The 5520-nt window shown below is 34.3% G+C and overlaps 1 pseudogene; it reads right to left on the bottom strand.

The window, feature by feature from the left end:
* LOC112140911 overlaps positions 1-5395 on the bottom strand; it is a 6470-nt pseudogene extending 1075 nt beyond the window's left edge.
* Positions 5396-5520: the final 125 nt, after the last annotated feature.

Here is a 5520-nt window from a genome sequence, read left to right as displayed (position 1 = left end):
TCTTCTATAGTGGCGTCGAAACTTGGATTTCCTATCATGTGGTTGACCAGGTTCTTTGATAAGAAGTGTGGTGCTGGTCCCCCATGAACAATGGATACTGCTATGATCTTTCCTGCCAAAAAATACTCATCTTCCCTGGCAGCTGTTTTGCAGAGCACATAAATGTTATGTTAATTGCTACGTAGGTCTGTTGATAAAAAAAAGCAGATTCTCATTTTTTTCTTATTAATACAAACATTTCTCTGAGGAAATAAACACACCTTTTGCATTATACACATCATACACGGCTTTCTTGAGGTCCATCGAAGATGGGGCGCGTTCTCAGATGGTTCGTGAGAAGTGTGAGGAATTCCCGCCTTGGCCCACCTGTATCCAATCCTTCTTCAAAGCAGCCAGCATCATCAGTAAATTTAATGAACATGTCATTATTGTCAGAGTATGTGCTGCGTCGGAATCCTCGAACAGCTCCATCCCATACATCCGACCGGCAAATGTTGAACCTGCTGACCTTCTTGTGGTTAATTGCCAGTGCTAACTGGGCAATGATTTCATGCGCCTGCACATGAGTGTCTCTACAGAAGAAAATATACATTTTATTCTAGAAAAATATCTACTTCCATTCTGACTTCATGCTTTTTTTAATGATTTGTAGAACCAGATGATGGTCGATTAGATAGAAATGCTCAAATACTTACACAGGTTCTTCTGGAAGATGATCTTCCTTGTTCTGTGTAAGATCTACAATAGGGTCATCATCTTCAATCAGAATGGGTTCAAACAGGCATGTGTAGTTCCTGAGGAGCAAAAAAATTGATGCAAGTACCACTAATCTGAAGGACGCATCTCTGCAGAAGAGCGAGCTACGACTGAAAGATATCAGAGTTGAAGTCTATCATTCAGGGGACAAGGACACTTCTCTGGTTGAGCAATGCTGAGTTGTCTTTCCCAAATGTCACAACTTGTCTGAAAGTACTTGTGTGTCTGCGCTACAGGTTGTTCATCCGAGCACGTTTTCAGCACAGTGACAACGCACTGGATAAAAGACAGACAAAGCAAATATGCTTGTTTTTTTTTCTGGAGAAAAATCTTTGAACTTGCTGCTTTTTAAAAAAAATCCCATTCAAACTTTATGAGCTTTTATTCACACTTTACATCCACATGCTATTTCAAGTTAAGTCTGTTGTTTAATTTAAATAATCAGTGCTGTTATCAAAAATGGCTCACACAGTGCCAGAAAATTGCTGCAATTGCTTTATTAATTTGATACGATTTACGTTTTCAATATATTTGCTGCATTATTTTAGATAAAAATGGTTAATCCAACCATTTCATGTTGTTATTGTTTTAACAATTTGGTTTAGAATTCCGTTTCTTAAGATGGGGGCAAACCCAGCATTAGGGGTACCATATGCGATTATTTTAATAGTCGACCAATCACTGATTATTTTTTCCAATCAGTTGGCTAATCAGGTCATGTGCAAACTGGATGTAGTGCACACATCTTAACCATCATTAGCTTTAAACTAAAAATAAAGACAATAAAAATGATAGTTTGTTAAACCTTTAGTGAATCATGGAGTCTCTATCCTTCATTAGTTTCTCTGATTAAAACAAGATTAAATCAAATGAGGTCGACACCTGAAACAAAGGAACTATTTTTCACTAAAGATAAAGTTTTGGTCTCATTGACTATAATATATCAAGTGCATTTTTTTGTTGCTGAACCCTAACAACTTTGTTACCACACTCTGACTCCATATGATATAAAATAACGACTAATCAATATTAAATTAGTCATCGACTATTTCAGTTGTCAATTAGTCGTTGATTAGTCGACTAATTGTGGCAGCCCTACCCAGCAGTTTGATAATGCCACTTAAGTGGTGGTTATACAAATCTTAAATTGTGAAGGAATATTAATGGTATGAAAATTTCAACACTGCCCACAACTAGTGCGAATCCCTTATTGTGCCCAACTCCTTGATGAGTAATAATTGAAGTTATTATACCTGTAACAGGAGTTCTGAATGGCGAGACATTGGCTGGTCCCTGGATTGTTTCCATTTTCAACAATGTCTGTAACCTGAAATTGAGAAATAAGGATGACTAAAGATAAATTAAATTGACCACTTGAAATTTTACCAAAAAATTACTAGGGGTTGAGATTATAATCTCAGTATTAAGCATTGCAAACAAATTTTGTAAAATTTCTGTAAAAGCTACTGTTTCATTTAGCCTTTTTTAAGTGCCCATAAAAACTTCATTTTGCATTATCAAAAAAAAAAAAATGCAAAAAAATTAATAAAGGACAAGTTTGCGATTTGCTTTGAATCTTGAAAACCCCAAAATGAAATGTTCAATTCCTTGTTTCTAAGCAGAAAAGCACATCAGTGCGTTTGATAAAATAGAAAGGAATTGACAAAAATAAATTTACCATTAGCAGTGAAAGTAGCATATATGCTCTGCCCAACTCATTTTGACAATGAAATAGTTAATTACTTGCTGTGCTTCCTCTGCAAAAATATCTACCCCTGGATTATGCCTTTGAAGACAAAGAAAGACATATTTAGTCATTAAAATTATATTCAAACTTCAAACCTTGACCATCAATTTAGGTATTAATCACATACAGTTTGAATGTCAAAAGTTAACATCTCAAAATGTACTATGCAAATACATAATACATAAGAAGCCAAAACTACAAAAACACAACGGGCTGGGAAATGATTTAATGACAACTTACTCAGTTTCTGTCACTGTTGAAAAAGGACTGCTTTCATGCTGAGGTTCCCAGGGCTGAAGTGAAGACACAAATATGTCAGATATAAATATGTATATAGTTCTACTGAACTCAACCCAAAAGAATGAGACGAAAAAATCTTCTAAATTATACATACCAGTGTATCAGCAAGATCAGACTCAGATGGAGTTTTAATAAAAACCTCCATGTCAGAATCAGAAGATTCTTCCAGTCCTCCAACTGCAAAACACAAAAGCAAATCAAACTAACCTAATGTTGAGAAAAATATAACTCCTTATTTGGAAAACAACAATATAAATCCAAAGCTCCACAGACAGAACTGCTTAGAAACCATAATAGGTAATATTCAAAATTTCCAGAAAATAAACTTACAAAAACTAGCAAAGTTTTGTTATTAACTTGGGCAAGTTATGCTATATATGTTCATAATTTACAAAGTTTTATTTTAAATTAGGTGTTAAATTACACACATGCAGCACAGCTCACCTCCTTCAAAGTCTTCTTTCAAGCAGATGTAGAGAGTGATCCTTTGATACGGCTTGCCAAGTTCATGCTTGTAAGCCTCGACTGTAAATGGCTTTTGTGTCCCAGGGATATTCACAACCTCTGTCCCATCCGGATACAGAAGTAAGAAAGGACCGTCTTTTACATCTTTATTGAAGTCCTTCATTTTTTTAACAGCTTGATTGAGCAGACTTGTGGCAGTATTGCCTCGATCTGTTTGTAGGGAAATATTTTTTCCATGTTGTGGCCTCAAACCACCTTTCTGGATGCTCATCAAGCCAACATTTATCTGAAAGAAAAAAATGAGGGAGATATAATTCAAAAGAAAGAAAGCTCAAGACTCTTAAACTTGGACTTTTTATCTGATTACACATTACCGCAAGATTGAAATGAACCTAAAAAATTGTTTTCACAACTGTCAAAATAAAAATAAAATAACTTTTTTTTAATTGAATATTTAAACAAAATTGTTAAAAGTGTTGGTTTTTAAAAAAATATATTTACCTTTTTGAATAATAGTTGATTAACTAAAAAGGTGGGATATGACTCATTTGAGGAGAAAATTATTTAATAGGGTTGGAAAATAACAATTTGTTTTTAAAAAAGGTTCATTTTAAAGTTAAATGTTTAAGTAAAAAACCTTTCTAATCATCTTCTCATCTATAATCAAAGTGTTACCAGAGATCTTTTAATTAGCATTATGCCGTTTTTTAAAGCTATATATCAGCTCATATGAAAAAAAAAAAGCGTTAATAGACTCATCCTTAAGTGCTTGTATCAGAGTGGAGCAATCTGCTGGTCTACCCCAAATTTGAGAGCTTTTTCAAAAGGTTCATTTTTGTTGTCTACATTTTTGTCTAAGAAATACTCAGAAATGCAATTTTAAACTTAAATTCTTTTACATATGTTTTTAATCATCAGAAGAATTCTACAAGAGCCAAAAACACAACTTTCATTGGAGTGGATCTTAAAGTATAGAGGCTTAAAAGGGAACAGCTTATAATATAATTTAATATAATTTTAGTTAATGGGAAGTCACTTCACAGTTCAGCTTATGTTTTATGTAGTTTATTTCTCATGTAACAACTATGAAATTCATAACCTTTCTTAACATTGGACTAAGTTGGTCCTCTCCTTCAATAAATTACATCAAGAGGAAAATGAAGTAAAAGTTTTCTGATTTTTCCCTCCTGTAATATTTTTATCTAATGTTTCTAATAAAGTTTAAGTCAGACTACAATCTAGAGTTTCCAATGCATCGCCTTCCTGATATAGTTTGGTTGAGCTGTGATGGGATGAAACCTAAATTTATTATCACTAGTACAAGATTTTTTTTCAGTCTGTCCATTGAATTACAAACATTCTTCATACCACACACATCAGAAATAATGAGAGGATTTCATCACACAGTCAGGCTGCTTATTAACACCTACAGCCATAGCCAACTTACATTTACTTGTTTCACAGATTTCTTCAAATCCATTTTCCCTTTGGAAAACTTTTGCCTCTCCTCATTTTTCTTTTTTCGATATTCTTGGAAAGTGCAGAAGGTTGCAGCAGTTGGGCAGGTCTGAACAGTGTTTGGTGCTAAAAAAAAGAACACAAAAATGATGTTAGGGTGACCAGATTTGAGTAAACACAAAAGCACGCTACAGCTCTCACTATATGACGATGAAACATACAAAGAGGAACACATCTTTGACACTTTGTTTACTGAATTTGTATTGCATATTTATAACTGTATAATTTGAAACTCAGTTAAAGAATAAAATAAGGACAGCATGCAATTATTTCACTAGGAGCTTCCAAATTTTCCACTGACATTCACTAGAGATGCTACGCCATTTGGTTTGGAAAAAATACTGAACCAAATTAAATTTAAAAGTCCCACTTAGACGGACTAAGATGTATTAGTCTGTTAGAAAAGTTTACGGTGTTATTACCAAAAGTTCTAAAGCATTTTGTTACGTCTGCTTCCTGCAACAGACGTAACAAAATGCTAGCGGTATTAAGCGACTACAAACATTGATCATGCTCGTGTACTTACTCAAATGTCGTACGGTGTCTCCAACTGAAAATTGCTCTTTCATTTTATGACCACAGCCACTGCAAAAGTTCGGCAAAGCCTCAATTAATCTTTACCGCGCTTCAGGTAAAACATCCTTCTGCTTTGCTTTTCCCTCTTGGTCACAGCCGTTGAGAGTAGGTCGAAATTAAACGTCATCATCCAATCAGCGATGTCCGTCTAAATCCTA

This window comes from Oryzias melastigma, unplaced genomic scaffold, assembly GCF_002922805.2.
Source record: "Oryzias melastigma strain HK-1 unplaced genomic scaffold, ASM292280v2 sc00283, whole genome shotgun sequence".
Lineage (NCBI taxonomy): Eukaryota > Metazoa > Chordata > Actinopteri > Beloniformes > Adrianichthyidae > Oryzias > Oryzias melastigma.
Note: the sequence above shows the minus strand (reverse complement) of the source record. Positions and strands in the feature narration are given on the sequence as shown.